Genomic DNA, 19765 nt, shown 5'->3' with positions numbered 1-19765 from the left:
TACAATAACAATTGCATGTAATAAAGAGTCACATAAAGAGAAACCAAAACCTAATTCTAAAATAAATAATTTTAAATAATGAGGGGACCAAACAACAAATGATAGAAATAATTAATAATTGTTTCCAAGGAAATGATAATAATGAGAAATAAAACAAAATTTATGGGATGCAGCCAAGGCAGTTTTGAGGAAAACATTTATATATCTATAAATGCTTATATGAATAAAATAGAAAAAGCAGACATCAATGAATCTAGAAATCTAAATCTAGTAAATCAAGAAATCAAAAATCTAGAAAAAGAAAAAATAAAGATCATCAATTAAATATAAAATTAGAAATTCTGAAAATCAAGGGTGATATTAATAAAGTTGAAAGCGAGGAAACCATTGATCATAATAAATAAAACTAAGAGTTAGTTTTGTGAAAAAGTCAATAAAATGATGAACATTTGGTAAATCTGTTTAAAAAAAAGAAATAAGATAACCCAATTACCTGAATCAAAAATGAAAAGGGTAAACCAACCACCAATGAAGAGGAAATTAAAGAGATTATTCGGTGATACTTTGTCTAACTGTATGCCAATAAATTTGATAACCTAAACCATATGGATGGATATTTATAAAAACACAAACTGCCCAGATTAAAAGAAGAAATAACATATTTAAGTAATCCCATTTCATAAAATGAAATAGAAGTCAGCAAAAAGCTCCCTAAGAAAAATATTTCCGTATCCAGATGCATTTACAAGTGAATTGTACCAAACATTTAAGGAGCAGTTAATTTTTATTCTACATAACTATTTAAAAAATAGGAGAAGAAAGAGTTCTACCAAATTTCTTTTATAACATCAACATGGTACTGATACATAAACCAGGAAGAACCAAAACAGGCAAAGAAAATTATAAACCAATCTCCCTAATGAACACTGATGCAAAAACCTTACATAGAATTTTAGCAATTGGATTACAGCAAGTTATGACTAGTATAATACACCATGATCAGGTTTAACTTATACCAGGTAGGCTGAGATGGTTCAGTTTAAGGAAAAAAAACTTAACGTAATAGAACATATCAAAACCAAACCAATAGAAATCTTATGTTTATCTCAATAGGTGTTGAAAAAGTGTTTGATAAAATATAGCATCCATTCTTAATAAAAACACTAGAAAGTTTAGGAACAAATGGAGCTTTCCTTAAAATAGTACCTATCTTAAATGATCAATAAATATTATATATAAAGGGAATAAACTTAGATCATTTCCAATAAGATCAGGGGTGGAATAAGGATGCCCCATCATCACCATTACTAATCAATATAGTTTTAGAAATTTTAGCTTTAGCAATAAGAGATTAAAAAAGAAATTGAAGGAATCAGAATTGGCAATGAGGAAGTAAAGCTTTCACTATTTGCAGATGATCTGATGTATGCTTAGAGAACCCAAGAAAATCATCTAAAAAAACTCTTTACAACAATTAACAAAATCATCAAAGTAACAGGATATATAAGAAACCTACGCAAATCATTAGCATTTCTATATATGAAAAATGAAGCTCAAGAGCAAGAGATAGAAAGGAAATTCCATTTAAAATAACTGAAGATAACATTAAATACTTTGGAATCTACCTCCCAAGACAAACACACATGAACACAAGTATAAATCATTTCCCACCCAAATAAAATACAATCTAAGTAACTGGAAAAAATGTCAATTGCTCATGGTTAGGTCGAGCTAATATAATAAAAATCACAATTCTACCAAAATTAAATTATTTATTCAAAGGGCCATACCACTCAAACTACCAAATAATTATTTTACTGGGCTAGAAAAATTATTAACAAAATTCATCCAGAGTATCAAAGGTGCCTATACTGATTAAGAAATAGAATAATGGATAAGTGGATTAAGACAGGTTCTAAAGAAACAGTAGTTAATGACTACAATAATCCCTTTGACAAACCCAAAGATATTTGCTTCTTGGATAAGAACTTACTATTTGACAAAACTTCTTGGAAAAACTAAAAAAAATGAGGGAAGGCTAGGCAGTACAATGGATAGAGCACATGCCCTGGAGTCAGGAATACCTGAGTTCAAATCCAGCCTCAGACACTTAATAGTCAGCTAGCTGTGTGGTCTTGGGCAAGCCACTTAACCCCATTGCCTTGCAAAAAAAATGAGAGATCCTCCAGTTTTGACACCCCCTCATGGCAGCAGCATGGCTTTGGGACAGTGATGGAGGTCATGAACCCGGGCCCTTCTCTCCCTCCCCTTACTCCTCCATGCTGTGGCCCCCTGATGCAGCCTCGACCATGCTGGGATGACGGTGAAGTATTTCTTGAGGCAGAGCATGCTCCGGAGCTCCTGGAACCAAGTGTTTGCTGCCTTCTGGCAGCGCTACCCCAACTCCTACAGCAAACATGTGCTGACAGAGGATATTGTGCACCGGGAGGTGACTCCTGACCAGGAACTGCTGTCCAGGTGCCTTCCAACAGGATGCCCTGCTGGCCGGAGCTTCTTTCCTGCTAATGTAGCCCACTCAATGTCCATACTCAAGGACTCTAGCCTGGACCCACAGAACTAGACCATGACCACTTTCACCTAGAACATCAACCATGCCTGGCTGATGGTGGTTTAGGAAAGATGTGTTTAACTGTATGAACCCTGAAAACAGTGGATGGACTGAAATCTGAAGAGAAGCCTGGGTCTCCTCTAGCTTGTTTGGGGTTTCCAGAGCTGTACAGGAGTTTGGCCTAGCTAGATTCCAAAGTAATGCAACCAAGACCATCAAAGGCTTTGAGTACATCTTGGTTAAATTGCAAGGTAAAGCTCTTTCTAAGACACTTGCCGAAACACCTAAAGAAGGGACAGAGAAGGCAAAGGAAACTACCCTGAAAGCTACAGAGAAGGCTAACGACCTGGCCAGCAAGGCGGCCACCGAGAAGCAGCAATAGCAACAGCAACGTTATGTTTAAAGGAGTCACCATACTGCTTCCCCTGCAACAAAAAAGGCCCTGCTGCCCTCCCAGATTGCCAGTTCCCAAGGCTGTGAGCCTCTTAGCAAAACCCGGCATTGGTCCCAGAGCCCCAGTCCCTGAGCAGACCATCAGCACCATGCAAGTCCATAGACAATCCAGCTCTTCTCCTGTTACCCACCCAGGATCCGAGTTGTAATTTATCATTAAAAATCAGTTTTCAGTCCTCTAAAAACCCAAAAAACTAGAAAATTGAATGGCAAAAACTAGGCACAGACCCCCATCTCACACCCTCTACCAAAATAAGATCAAAATGAGTACTGGATTTAGACATAAAGGGCTACAAAATAGATAAATTAGTAGACCTAGAAATACTCTATCAGATCTATGGAAAGGGGATGAATTTATGACCAAACAAGAATACATTATAAATTGCAAAATGAATGTTTTGACTATATTAAATTAAAGAGTTTTTCATTAATAAAATCAATTCTGCCAAAATTAAAAGGAAAACAGAAAGCTGGGAATCAGTCTTCACAACTAGGAGTTCTGACAAAGGTCTAGATTCTAAAATATATAAAGAACTACATCAAATTTATAAGGTTAAAATTATTTCCCAATTGATAAATGGTCAAAGGATATGAATGGATAATTTTTAAATAAAATTAAAACTATAATCATGAAAAATACTTCAAATCATTATTGACTAGAGAAACTGATTAAAACATCTATGAGGTATTATCTCACACTTATCAGATTGAGTAAGATGAGTAAAAGGAAAAATGATCAATGTTGGAATGGTTGTGGGAGGATTAGGATATTGATGAATTGCTGATGAAGTTGTAAACAGGTCCAACCTTTTTGGAGAACAATATGAAACTATGCCAAAAAGGGCAATACCAACGTTGATTCCCTTTGACCCAGAAATTCCAATTCTAGGCCAATATCCAGACGAATTCATAAAAACCTGAGGAAAGTCCAACATGTTCCAAAATATTCATAGAAGCTCTTTTTTTTTTGTAGTGATAAAGAATTGGAAATTGAGGGAATATCCACCAATTGGGGGATGGTTAAACAAGTTTTGGTACATGAATATTATGGAATTCTATTTTCCTAGGAGAAAACATAAATGGTCAGACTCTAGAGAATCATGGAATGAATTACAGGATCTGATGCTGTATGAAGGTAGCAGAACCAAGAGAACAATGTACACATAAACAATAACAATGTGAGATGATCAACCCTGATGGAAGCAGCTGCTCTCAGCAATCCAGAGAGCTAGAACAACAGTAATAGACTGTCTATGGACAATGTTATCCCCATCCAGAGGAAGAAAAACAAAACAAAGCTAAACAAAAGAAAATCCTTCAGAATCTGTTCTCTTATGTATTATTTTTTTCTTAATCTAATTCCTCACACCAAAATGGTTAACCTGTAAACATGTTTAACACAAATGTGTATGCACAATATTAACCTGACTGCTTGCTGCTGAGGGGAAGAGGGTGGGACGGGAGAATGGAAGGATTTTATAACTTAAAAATATACATAGGCATATGGATGAATGTTGAAAACTTTCCTAACATGTATTTGGAAAAAATAAAATATCAATAAAAAAATTTTTAAAAAGAAGTTAGGAAAAATTCTAATGTTTAAGAGGAAAGATATAAAAGTGGGAGGTGATAAAAGGAAAAAGTAGATTAAGGGATACAGTGGTCAGAAACAAAACAGACATTGAGGAGGGGACAAAATAAAAAAGAAAATGATAACTAGAAGAGAATTGGATGAAGGGAAAAACAGATTTAGCGATTAAGGGAATGGAATTCATCTATAAAATGTAAAAAGCACAAAACAAAACACTGGATTTAGAAACTAGAATCTATGAATCCTTGAAACCAAATATTTTGTGCTTCAGTTAAAATTTTTTAAAAAAGGAGAGATAGCAATCAAGATTTCAGACAAAGTTAAAGCAAAATATTTCGAATTATATGCAGGGAAACTAATTTTGCTATTGTGATAAAGAAAAGGAATAATATTAATACTTATATGCACCAACTGGTATAGCATCTATATTCCTGAATGAAAATTAAAAGGTTACAGGAAGAAGTAATAAAAGTATAATAGCATAAGACTTAAATTTATAGCTCTCAGAACTAGATAAATCTTGACATAAAATAAACAAGAAAGTATTCAAGGAAATTAATAGAATTTTAGAAATTTTAGATGTAATACACCTCAGGAAAAAAAACTGAATAGGAATGGAAAGAAGAATACATTTTCTTAGTTATGTGTAACACCTTCAAAAAAACTAAACTTGTTTCAGAGGATAAATTCACAAATAATTGCAGAAATGTAGAAATAGTAAATTATTCCTTTTTGATCACTAATGTAATTAAAATTGGACTCCATAAGTTATCTTTGAAGCAAAAAAAATTGGAAACTAAATAATTAAATCCCAAAGAATGATTAAATCAAAGAAAAAGCAAAAGAAGCCATAATTTCACTAATGATAATGACCACAAGGAAGCAATATATCAAATCATTTAGATGGCAGGAAGATTAATACTTAGGAAAGAATTTATAACTCTAAATTCTTTATAAATAAAAGGGAACAAGAATAGATCAACAAATTTAATATGCAATTTAAGAGAAACAAGAAAAACATAAGATCTAGAATTAAAAGCCAAATAAGAAATCCTAAAATTCAAAAGAGAGATTAATAGCATTTAAAGTTAAAAAAAAAATTAATAGAGTTCATGCAAATCCTTCCAGACTTCTCTGAATTCCCATCCCTCCTGGTTTCTAATAGAACAAAAGTGTTCCATAAGTACATATATCACAATTTCTTCAGCCATTCCCCAATTGATGGACATTTACTCAATTTCCAATTTTTTGCCACCACAAACAGCTGCTTTGAACATTTTAGTAAAAGTGATGTTTTTATGCTTTCTCATGATCTCTTCAGGATATAGACCCAGTAGTAGTAGTATTGCTGGATCAAAGGGCTATACACATTTTTATTGCTCTTTGGGCATAATTCCATATTTCTCTCCAGAAAGGTTGCATGAGTTCACAGTTGTACCAACAAATGTATTTATTAGTGTCCCAGATTTCCCACATCCCTTCCAATATTGATCAGTGTCCTTTCTGGTCTTATTGCCCAGTCTGAAAGTTGTTAGGTCAGCATAAACTGATGCTGAGTGAAATGAGCAGAACCAGAAGAACATTGTACACCAAAATAACAACCTGGAATTGATGATCAATCTTAGAGGACTTTCTCAACACATCACTGCAACAATCGTGGACAATTTTGGAATATCTACAATGGAGAATTCCATCTGTATCCAGAGAAAGGTTTGTGGAGTTGAACAAAGACCAAAAACTACTACCTTTAATTTTTAAAAAATGCTATCTTATTATGTAATTTTTCTATCTCTTACATTTTTTCCTTAAAGATATGATTTCTCTCTCAATACATTCAAGTTAGATCAGTTTTAGTGTGGAAACAATGTAAAGACTAACAGATTGCTTTCTGTGGCGAGTGGGGGGAGGGATGATTAGGGGAAGAATTATAAAATTCAAAACTATAAAAATAAATTTAAAAATTGAACTAAGAAATAAATTTGGAATTTATGAAAAAATAAATTAAAATATCTGCAAACCAGTGGCTAATCTGAATGATCAAATGACAAAAGAATAGATTATCAGTATCAAAAATGAAAAAGAACACACAAAAATGAATATGAAATTAAAACAATTATTAGGAACTATCTTGCCCAACTGTATGACAATGAAATTGAACTTTTAAATGAAATAGATGCATAATTACAAATACATATTTCAGAGTTATCAAAGAAGGAACTGGAACATTTAATAATTCAAGAAAACAAAAAAAAGTTCATGAAAAGAAAGTCAACCAATGGGAAAAGATCAAAAATCTCAAGGAAGAAAATGATACCTTGAAAATTAAAATTGGACACAGAGAAGCCAGAGAAGCTATGAGACACCTAAAAATATAAAACATATTATAAAGAACATCATCTCATAAGAAATGGAACTAATCTGGAGAACATATCAAGAAGAGAAAACATAAAAATATTAATACTGCCTAAATGCTATGATCATAAGATTATAATAATACAAAAATAATTAAGAAAAATTATCCCAAAGCTTTAGAAGAAGGAAGAAAATATATAGGGATATTATGGTTGAATTCCAAAACCCTCATGTTAAGGAGACTATATTATAAGCAATAAAAAAAGTTTCAAATACTACAGAGCTACAGATAAAAAAAAAAGACCTACCATTAACTACACTAAATGATAACAGTTCTTAGAACACTACCTATTGTAGAATAACATAATTGGATTTGTAGTAAAAAAAACAATATTCTCAGCAAAGAAAAAAATATAATCCTGAATGAAAAAAAGAAGTGGATCTTCAATGGACTGACAGATTTTGGGGGTTTTGTTTCCAGAATACCAGACCTTAACAGAAAATTTGACATGCAAAATCCAAAAGAAATCTAAGGTAAACATCAAAAATTAATTGGAGAGACACAATAAGGACAATTGTTTACTTTTTATATGTGGAAATATAAATCATATGTCTAGGATTACCACTAATAATTGAGTACTTCAATAGATTGATTTGGGTACAGCTGAATATACTATTATTTTAAAAAGTAAAATGATGTAGAAAATGTAAAAAAAGTAATTATCTCATATAAATGAGTGCCAGAAGAATAACTGAAACTCAGGAATTAGATGAGGGAGATGAGCTGGTAGTTCTAAGATACTAATCAGGAATGAGTTAAGAGGAAACAATATATATATATATATATATATATATATATATATATATATATATATATGTATGTATGTAAAGTTCTTCACAATTCAGAAAGAAATAGTGTGAGGTAATACAACAATAAGGGAAGGTGTAGAAGGGTGTGTAGATGAATTGGAATGGAATAATAGAGGGAATAGCATACACATATGTACAAAATCTGGGAAGGTATAAAAGAATTCTAAATTCAGATAGAATCAAGAATATAAGGACACAGGATGTGTGGGGGAATGGAGATTATAAGGAAGAGAATCTTGGAAGGAAGTAACAAGGAATAGCAGGGCAATGTAGTAGATAGAAGTAAAGCAGAGTATTTGAGGAAGGATAAGAATAGTGTGGGAAGGGTAGTGAAGAAAATAGGAAGAAGGACAATAAAAAGTACTCATAACAGAATATGGGTGGGATGAATTCACCTATAAAACAGAAGTATTAAATTAAAAATTTGAATTAAGCAAAATGTTCCTTTAACAAAAAGCTTTAAGGATGAGAGACAACACAGACTTAATGCCAGAAGAATTGGTTATGTGTAAAACAGCAACAACACAGGAGTAGTAATCATAATTTCAAACAAAGTTAAAATTAAAGCAATTTAACCAAAAGAGATAAATAGGAAAACTACATTATATGCAGGCTACATTAATTCACTTTATTTTAGACTACTCAAAAAAACTCAACATTATACATTTGAAATGTTACTGTGGTATAGGAAATCATGAACTGTTAGTTTTAGGAAAAAACATATGTAATACCTTGAATCTATGAAGGAAGATGCTATCCTTCAGAGAAATAGAGGACAAGTAGAAATAAGTATAGTAGTCTTACATACATGCCTATGAATGTATAGTGTAGCTAGTTGCATGATTATACACACATATATGTGTATGTCTATGAACATATGGATTTGGTATTTATATGGTTGTATCTATTATGTTTATCTGTGTATACATAAATATGTTTATGTATGTAAATGCACACATATGTACAGATATATATGCTTGTGTGCTTAATTGTGTTATTCTTGCCAGTAAGGGAGAAAAATAAAGTAAAAAAAGGCACAGAAGAGAACAGAAGAAAACCAACAAGAAAGCAAAGATAGACTGAACACAAAGTAGTATTATATAGATTTCCTTAAAATGGAAACTAATTCCTTTATATCGAATCCTCTCTTACGGCCAGCCTTCTAGGTACATGGGAATGCTTTTTTTTTAATTTCTTATTTTGCATTTGTTTAAAAATCTCAAATATCTCCAAATCTCAGGAATAAAGAATGTGTTACAAACTGCTGGGAGTATGTTTTATACTAACAAATCTCAGCAAATAATTTTATTTTAAAACACTGCCTAATTAATATCAATGAATAATTTTGAGGAAAACACATCAAGAATGGAACCATAATTAAGTAGCACTAGGTTGAGATCATTCTCTAGAGCTTAGGGGGAATGTAATAGCCATGCCTTAAGATTCTAAGACATTGGAGTGGCTAGGTGGCACAGTGGATAGAGTACTGGTCCTGGAGTCAGGAGTACTTCAGTTCAGATCCCACCGCAGACTACCTAGCTGTGTGGCCGTGGGCAAGCCACTTTAAGCCCATTGCATAGCAAAAAAAAAAAAAATGAAAAAGAAAAAGATTCTAAGGCATCACTTTAAGTGCTATTGGGAAAAAGACAGTGAAGAGAAGATATATTTTGCAAGTCTTACAATTTGGAGACCCCCAAATAGGCAGTTGTTACCTACTACAATTTCTAAAGTCTTACAATTTGGAGACCCCCAAATAGGCAGTTTTTACCTACTTCAATTTCTAAGAGAGAAGCTACAATTTTAACAGTTTGGCTTCTAAAACTGCACTGGTGTTTTCCCATTAAGAGGCAATGAGTGTTCACAACCACCTCTCGCTCTCCCAGCCCAAGGAGGGCTGCGTTATATGTTATATGGAGAAGTCTTGAGGGGCACGGCGCGTACCAAGCAAACTGCCCGTCAGTCCAGGGGTGGTAAAGCCCCGCGGGCAGCAGTTTGCTACAAAAGCCGCTGTAAAAGCCGCTACACCTCTACGGGAGGGTGTAGGAAACCTCATCGCCACAGGCCGGGAACTGCGGCTTCTCTGTGAAATCAGACAGTAAAACTGCTCAGGGCTTCAAAACAGATCTGCGCCCCCGGAGTGCAGCAATGGGGCCTTGGCAGGAGGCAAGTGAAGCTCATCTGGCTGGAGGACACCTCTGTGCTATCCACGCCAAAAGACATGCAGAACAGTGTTTCACCTCCACTATAACGGGGAACAGTTCCTCATTCACAAAACAGAAAATAAAAAAAAAAATCTCTTCTTCCTGTTATTGGTAATTCAGAACGTTAGATTTTATTTTTATTTTTCCATTGGGTAAAAAGGTACCTAAGTATATGACTGCAAATGGAAATATCAGGTATTGGCAAGTTGTTTGTTTTTTTTTTTTTCATTTTCATTTGTGTGTGAATTTTGAATATAAATGTGAGGACATAAAGCATTAATGCGGTCAAAAATGTTTCCCGTGAACAAGTTTCAAGGATTCAACTTTATAACTATTATAAATAAACCTGCTAAATTTTTCTGGACAATGGCAGCATTTGGATTTTTTTTTTAAAAGCAAATTTCTTATTAACTGCGACTAAATGGTCTTTGTAGTATTTTTATCATAGGGTAGATTCCATCCAATCACTATACTTTTCTGAGTTGTCCTACATGTTTTTAATGTTGTCTGTCTTCTTTGCTGTTTCTGTAAGTTTGCTATTAAAGTGCATTAAACCACCAAAAAAATGCAATCAGTGGACTCAAGTTTTTTTTTTGTTTATTATTCTTTTGTAATCAAGCATTAACTTTTCCTAATAGTCCTCTCCTTATAATACTACAAGGAAAAAAAAAAGAATATGCAACTTTTTTTAAAATTAATAGGCTTACTTAAAGCAAAATGAATATTCATATTACCCACATATGTCATTCTGTACATTAGTCCATCTTGATTTTAAATTGGACAACATTATTCATCATTGGTCAAATTCAGTCTCAGACATAGCTATGTGTTACTGGGCAAGTCACTCAAACCCTTATTTGTTTCAGTTTCCTCACATGTAAAATGAGAATAATAATGGTGCCTAACTCCCAAGATAGTTGTGAGGATAAAAATGGAATAATTTCAGAAATTGCCAGGATAGAATAGTTATGCATTTTTGATAGAGAGTGTGAAAGATTTTCCTTGATGATTCATTTTCTTGACTTTGTCAGATACTTTTTTGTCATATAGTATGCATCACTGAACTTGGAGTAAGAAGGATGACTTCAATTCCTATCCTAGATACTTACTAATCCTCTGATTCTTAGTCCATTACTTAATTTTTTTCACTTTGTTTTAAATTTGTAATATTGGGATCATAACTATAGCTGCCTTTTAGAGACTGGCATATGATAGGTGCTTGAATAAATATTTGTTGACTTAAAATGTTGACTCAGGTATACTATGTAAGTGTAGAGCAAAAACATATGGGAAAAATAGTTCTAGAACCAAATCTGATATTTTCCCCCTCTAAATATAAAAGAGTGATGTAAAGCTAAGATTCAGCTCCCTGTAGGGAGGTGAACTGACCAATGCTGTAGGTTCATTTTCCCTGAGTTGTGAGTTTTGTTTTTTGGTTTTTTGGTAAGGCAAGTGGGGTTAAGTGATTTGCCCAAGGCCTCACAGCTAGGTAATTGTTAAGTGCCTGAGGTAGGATTTGAACTCAGGTACTCCTGACTGCAAGACCAGTGCTCTATCCACTGCCCTACCTAGCTGCCTCTGACTTGTGAGTTTTTAGATGTTTCAAACACCTCTACAAAAGTGTTGTTCAGAGGAGAAATCTTCTCTTTTAGTTCTGAAACGCATTGGTACATCTTAACTATGGCACCGACATCTGAAGGAAAACGAATTATAGGTTTCAGTTTACACCTGGGTGAAAATTAACTTTTATGCAGCCTTTAAAATAAATCTTTTTAAATTATTATCATTATGCCAAAGCTGCGTAAATGACTTTAATTATACTTATACAGCAACATTTGCTATAATCACCTTTAAAATCCAGGAGCGACCACAAGGTCTTTTTTTTTTCTTTTTCTCCTTTTATGAAAATAAAAATGGAAGATCATTTCATTATTTAATGAAATCATAGGGCATTTTATTTCATATTATGTTTGGAAAACAGTCAAATTAACACAGAAACTGCTAAATTGAAGATGTCTAATAGATACTAGTTTCTTGAAATGGAACCATTTTTTTAATCGAAATAAATCTGGAATCACTGGTGTAGGTCACTATGTAAGGCAATAGAGTGCCAATATAAACTTTCTGGTTAATATATATTTAGTTTTCTGTAGTATTCATATTATCTAAATGTAGATGAGACCACATATATATGTGTGTATGTATATATTTATATATGTGTATTCCAAAATTTGTCATGTGTTTTATACTACAAATGATGTTTCTTTACAAAGAAATTACTACAGTAGCACATTTTATCTAATAGTCATGTTTTCTTTCTATGCCTTAAAAATAAATGAATTTTCTGGTAAATTATTCAACTTTCTAGAGAAGTCACCTAACTATACAAAGTTCAAGAATGAAAATTATGGAAAGAGAAATTTTGCCTATGATCTTTTTAGTTTTTCCCTAATTGTCACTTGATAAGAATTAATTTGAAACTAGTTATATTAACTGTATTTGGTTCTGCACGTAAGAAAATGGACATGATGTTAATTTTTATGCACTTATTTGAGAAAGCAATATGAACTCATCTGAAAAAAACCTTGTTAGGGACTAGTTATTTTAAAAGATTTTTTAAAAAATTGCCAATCAATTGGATTCAATTTTTCCTCAATAGAATATATATTGGTTTGAACCTTTACTTATTTTTCCCCTTGTCATCCTATTACATCCCATGGAAAATGATTATATTTGGTGCTTGGTTGTTGAATGAATTCTAAAAATGTAAAGTATATAGTACTTTTGGTCTTGCTTCGAAAATCTGAACTTTTATCAGAGTAAGCCCAAATAGAGCTACTGCAAAAGAGAACTTTTTACCTCCTGTGACACCTAATTATGGAATATTTGGTCAATTTGGGATCATGTTCTATTCTTTAATAACTTTGAACTTCTTAAGTAATTAACACACTATAACTCATTTAAATTTCTTCATAGAATAGTGCATATGAGTCCTGGAGGTCCAGACTAATGACATTCGATGAATTTGGGGGGCCATATACTCATCAAAATATGCTTTTTTCAGATATCCCAAATTAATATGATATTCACTATTTTTTATTACTAGGTATTGCATTGTCAAAATTATAATATTTGTAGAACTAATTAAAAAAACACTAATTATGGCATTCTGATGAAATATCCTTCACAAATAGATCCAGTATTTCTCATGATCATTGATTCATAGAAATTAATTCTATTCTTGGTGTGATGTGATCTCACTTGACTTAATGGATTAACTCACCTCTGTTTCACAAATGAAATAGTTGAGGCTCAGAAAAACAAAATTACTTCTCATTGAACAGAACTAGTGAGTTACAAAGTCAAGATTCAAGCTAGCTTTTCACATTATTTATCTAAATCTTAGAATTATGCATAAGAATAAAGATATAATCCATTCAAAATGTCAGTCATTAGTGGGACTAAGGAAAAATAAATTTTCTTTGGGTTCAAAACACTGAATTTTGTACTTTTTAAAGAAGATTTTCTTTTTTATGAGGTTTGTCTTAAGATACATTAAAATGTGTCTATATTTCTTTAGTATAATATCTGAAATTAGAGCTTGCATCCTCTTTTTGACATAAAATAGTCAAGAATTTTTTTTTAAAAATTGCTCAATTTTTAATTTTAGAAAATTTAGGAGATTTGTGGTAGGTGGGAGTATTGTTAAGGGCAAGTATATGAGTGTAGAATATTTTCTTCTTAAAGTGAATATGCAGTTGAATAACAGTGGGATAATAGCAAAATGGGTACAATAATATTTGTGTGAACTTCACAAGTTAGGAAACAATTTGTAAAGCATATATAAAAATATAGATGCTCTATACAAACACTCATATCATATATATATATACATATTTATGTTTCCATATATATGTATATATGCATATATATATATATATTTATATATATATATTATATATATATGTATACACCTTTAAATATGCATATAGAGATATAGAGTACCCACCCCAGATATTCACATGGACTATTTGTGCCCAACTTGTGGTAGAGTATTTTGAGCTCATCTGATTAGCCACAATAAGACATATTGTAATTTGTTTCAAACATGATGATGTCATTTTGATCTTCTTTGATAATGAAGGACAAGAACCAATCAATCAACACATACATATACATTTACATTTACATATACACATGTATATACATATACATATGTCAACATATATTTTACAAAACATATACTTTATAAGATATATAGAGAGAAATTACAATTCAAACAACTTTCAAATAATGGATCAAATTGAATTTTGGAGCAGCAGGGCAAAGACAAGATGAAGCTGATACATTTTTTTCTAGGCAAAGACAACTCAGGAGCTCAACAAGAGAGGACTGTGGAACCAGGGTGTGGGCTGAACTGGAGGGAACTTAGTAGTTAACATCAGAGGAGGGCTTTAGGGTCCACTAAAACAGCAGTAGTAGCTCCAGGAGTTCTCAATTTAGAGACAGTAGGTGGATTATGCAACTGACCACAATATTATCACAATAATATACCAAAATCCGTTTAGTCATTCCCCAATTGATGAGCATACCTTCAGTTCCCAATTCTTTGCTATCAGACAAGAGTTGTTATATAAATATACATACATGCGTATAGATAGATAGATAGAAAGATAGATAGATAGATAGATAGATAGATAGATAGATAGATAGATAGATAGATACTTAACAGGCCTTTTCCCCTGCTTTCTTTTGATTTTATTGGGATACAGAGCAGAATGGGTCAAACTGATCAATTGTGAATGTGAATGGGATGAATCTACCCAAAAAAGAAAGTAGACAGCAGAATCTATTAGACATGAGAATTAAGCAATAGGTTGCTTACAAGTGATGCACTAGAAACAAAAACACAAAGAATTAAAATAAGGGCTTGAAGAAAATCTATTATGTTTCAGTCAAAATAAAAATAAGGCAGGGGTTGACTAGGTGAGCAGTGCATAGAGCACATGACTAAGAGAACCTGAGTTCAAATCCAGCCTCAGATACTTAATAATTACCTATCTGTGTGTTGGGCATGTCACTTAACCCTATTGCCTTGCGTAAACCAATAAAAGAAAATAAAAAAAATAAAATAAGGCAGGTCTAACAATCATGATCTCAGACAAAACAAAGACAAAAACAAACCCTAATTTAAAAGGGATTATAAGGGAAAATAAATTTTGCTAAAAGGTAAATGTTAAAAATAATTGCAGCAATTTTCCCTGATTAAGGCCACATTTCTTAAATGTGATGGGGAACTGAAAAAAATGTTTTAAAAATTTGTCATTTTTCAGTTGATAAGAGATCAAAGGATTTGAATAAGGGGTTTTCAGAAGAAATAAAAGTTATCAGGAGTCATATAAAAATGATTTGATATACATTTGATTAAGGAAAGAATTAGAACAACTCTGAGGAATCACATTATAATTATAAGACTGATAAACAAGACAGAAACTAACGATGCTTGGGGGCAATATGGGAAATAGGGACACTTGAACACTGTTGGTGCCTGAATCTGTCCAACAATTCTGAAGAATAAAAACAACTATAAAACAGTTCATACATAGGTGTGTATGGTTATATGTTTATATAACAACTCTTGTCTGGTAGCAAAGAATTGGAAATTGAAGCAATGCCCATCAATTGGGGAATGACTTATTAGGTTTTGGTATATTATTATGATCAGTACTTTTGTGGTATAAAAATGATCAAAGGGAAAGTTTAAAAAAAAGCACAAAAAGCCTAGGAAGTCTTACTTGACTTGTTGGAGAGCAAAGGAAGCAGAAATAGAGATCATTGATCATTATTGTACACCATTGCAACATCAATATTTAAATAGTATTGTTGCTATGATCTACTGGGAAAGATTTAGCTACTCTGATCAATACAATAATCAAAGACAATTTTTAAGGGCTCATAATAAAAAAATGTCCTCCACATTCAGAAAGGATTGATAATCTTTGAGTGCAAATTGAAGTATTTTTTCATTTTCTTTCGTTTTTTTGGAAAATGAAAATGTTTTACATAATTTTATTAAATGTATAATTGATATCATGCTCCTTAGGGCAAGGATTATTAGGGCAAGGTTTAAAGGGTGATAATTTGTAATTCAAAATTGGGATAAAAAGAATAATAAACATAAATATAATTTTTAAATGGTAAAAAATAAGACATATACATGACAACTTGTTTTCTAACACAGATTTGTGACTTTATCAATGTAGAAAATTCTTAAGATAGATTTTCCTCTCCAGTGCAGATCTACAAATTATTACTCTAATCTTGGAGATGTCCACTAATATCCACTATTGTCCACAAAGGTATTTTGGGGCAAAGGTAAAATCTGAAATCCATTTTTCCTTCCTCTAAGTCTAACTTAGCATTTTCTTTGCTATCCTGTCATCTTCATCTTCAAATTCTCATTCTTTTGCTAACTCTATATAGCAGAATGATCTAAGGAGTCTCATTAAACACCCCTCTACTTCAAAATTCCTTAAATATTCCTTTGAAAATTCCTATAAAATATACAATTAGACTAATTACTCTCTGAGGTCTCTATAAAAACCTAGCTAACAATATCTTCACATAGAATCAAAAATGAGACTTTAGAGATCATAATGCCCAACTCATTCATCCATCTAGCCACCATTACATCCCTCCAAAAATGTTAAATATAAAACATCTCTTATTAGGGATCCCTAAGTGCCTAAACATTAAAAGATGAAACATAAACTTCTAGGTCATATGCTCATGAAATCTATATTCTACTGAGTGTTGATAGGAGCAAGAAGGAGTAATTATACAGTCAAGAAATGATGTAAATATAGAAACTTTAGACTTAATAAAGCAATCAAAATAAGAAATAAGGGAAAAGGGAGAGCAAATGATGATTTAAGGGGCACTGGCCCTGGAATGAGGAATACCCCTGATTTCAAATCCAGCCTCAGTCAATTGATTCTTAATAGCTTTGTGACCTTGGGTAAGTCACTTAACACTATTGCCCCCCCTAAAAATGGTTTAGAGATTTGGAACATTAGTAACTAATCAATTATAGTGTCATTAACAAATAGTTGTTTTGTGAATAAGGTTAAGTTTTGGATAGAAAAATATTCTCCATATTTTCCTATAAATTTGTCATTGAGAGTTACCCGTGTACTTTATCCCCAGCATCATAAAGAAACAACACTTCAGAATTTTTCTATTTGGGTTGTTTTTGGTATTTGTATTTACAGTGCCTAATACAGAGTACATAACCATCATGGGAACTTTAAAGTCAAGAGAAATCAGTATTTATAAGATCCTTCTGACTGTATCATTTGTCCCCATGTCAATCATTCAGTAGACCTAATAAATCTTGCCATATCCTTATTTCAGATTTATATATCAGGAAGACAACAAACATCTCAAAATGTATGAGAGGAGGGATTTTTTTTGAAAAATATTTATTCTTGACTTCCCAGAATCTAGTTGAGTGATTGGCACATAATAAATATTTGTTGTTTAAATGGTGATCCCATCATGTATCCTCTACTATTCAATTCTATTGAACAAATACTTATTAAAATGGTTTATTAAAACTGCAATGCATTATTTCATTATGGCAATAGCATAGTTTTTCCTTTTGAAATATTTATTAATATGTCCCTATAGGTGAAACCTTAACTAAGAAGTGTGAAAAATCAACAGTTTTAAGAATGACCTATAGCATATTCATTAAATCATTGAGTGTCTGTATCAATGTGCATTGCAACCCACAGTAGAAAATGGCCCATTTCTTAGGTAACATAATTGGGAACTAAAGAGATCCTGGTTCAGTCTTTACTCTGCCACTGTTTAATTTTAGGCATGTCATTTCAATTCTCATCTCATAAGTTTCAGCATCTGTCAAATGTTCTCCAAGGTATCTGAGGTTTTGTTTTGTTTTGTTTTGTTTTTAATTTCTTTACCCAGATTCTGTAAAAGGGAAATCATTTGATCTTTCCTAAGATTCAAAAATAAGTATTTATTTTACAAATTGTCCAGTTGTTTCTTTCTTCTTTCAATTATATCAATAACCATTAACATTCTCGTTTCTGGATTTAGATAATGAAACTAATCCAGTCAAATTGAGAACTAATTTTGCTTCATTTTGCTTTTCTAACACATCAAGAGACAAAGTATTTATAATCAAAAGTATTTTCTAAATTGGCTTCATTTTTTCCTATTTCTTGTGCTTATCAAAAATTCAGGCAAATTCACTAATAGATTTGTTTTAAAGTTTGTTGATATTTAATTTGATTTTTGCATGTGCATAATTATTTCCCTAAATTCATCTATTTTTTGAAGGTAGATTACTTTGCATGGACATAAATATGTAACCAACATAAGAAAAAAATTATATAAAAGACATCTTTTTTTAAAAAACACATTTGCAGCGATCTCAAGAGAGATACAGATCAACAATGTGCAACAGCTATGTATAAATCAAATATATAAAAGATTAAAATAAATTTAATAATTTCTTTTTTCTGTATCACTTGTAACAAACTTCTTCCCAGGAACAATAGACTGATTCATTCATGTTTACTTTGAATATTGAATTCATTAGTTTTTTTTTTCCACATTTCCTGTATGATACTTTGGAGTAAACTTAACACATGTTATAAATATGTACAACAGCATATATAGTGTCACTTAGAAATAGGAATTGGATCTGAGTTTTTTTTGATTTATGGAATTTCAGAGAGGAAGTTGTACAACTGAAGGCCAGAAGCTTCTCTGCAAATGATAGACTTAGATTTACTCAGAGCACTAATGACTTAACTGACTTTCTGGAATCCTACAGCAATAGCATAACAAATGGGGCATGAACTGAACTTTTCTTCATTCCAGACCAAATTTCTGAGTACCAGGTATGGCTGTTTTTCATGATTAATAATGACTGATATTTATTTACTTAATCTGTTATGATTCACAAAAGAGTTAAAATTAATTTTCTCATGTTGTCCTCATAACAATAAAATGGGAGTATAGTAAAACAATGAACAGCCCCATTTTATAAAGAAACTGAACGTATCAAGTGTAAGATAACTAGTGTCAGAGGAGCTGTTTGAAATCAGTCCTCTCCTCACTAATTCCAATATTATCTCTAATGTAAATATTGTCTCTCAAAAAGTTTTATGAGATAATTTGCAAAGACACACCAGTAATAAGGCATCCAAATTAGTAGCATTCTTTTAAGTAGTAACTTGGAGACCATAACTTAATTCCAGAATTGAGACTGCACATTCCAGAAAACTTTTTTTTTTAATTACTTTCCACAAAAGACAAATTTTGAATAAATTCAAATGTCCAGCCTCTGAGAGTTACTTTGACTTTCACAAACAGGTAGAAGTCATTTCAACTACTGTATAAAGTGAAAGGACTGGTAAAGATGTCTAATGATATTGTAATATAGAAAATAAGAATGGGAAATGTGAACATAGTAGCGTGTGATTTAATTCTCAAGTGAATATATGTTTCTTTATGCCCACTTTGGAAACTAAAATCTTTGAGTACAAATTGACTTGGATTGTGTACATAAAATTTTTCTGAATTCCTCCTCTTTTTTTTGCAATTTTTGCAACATATGCTAACACATAAAACATTGACATTTTCAGGGAATATTTTTACCTATACTCATAATGAATAGTCCCAAGTGTGATAAGCAAG

General features: G+C 32.0%; 1 pseudogene; it reads left to right on the top strand.

Moving 5' to 3' along the window:
* Positions 1-2317: 2317 nt before the first annotated feature.
* LOC141516282 (PRELI domain-containing protein 1, mitochondrial pseudogene) lies at positions 2318-2972 on the top strand (annotated as a pseudogene).
* Positions 2973-19765: the final 16793 nt, after the last annotated feature.

Source organism: Macrotis lagotis, chromosome 3 (genome assembly GCF_037893015.1).
Source record: "Macrotis lagotis isolate mMagLag1 chromosome 3, bilby.v1.9.chrom.fasta, whole genome shotgun sequence".
NCBI classification, from domain to species: Eukaryota; Metazoa; Chordata; class Mammalia; order Peramelemorphia; family Peramelidae; genus Macrotis; species Macrotis lagotis.
The sequence above is the reverse complement of the archived record's forward strand: the minus strand, read 5'-3'. Positions and strand labels throughout refer to the sequence as shown.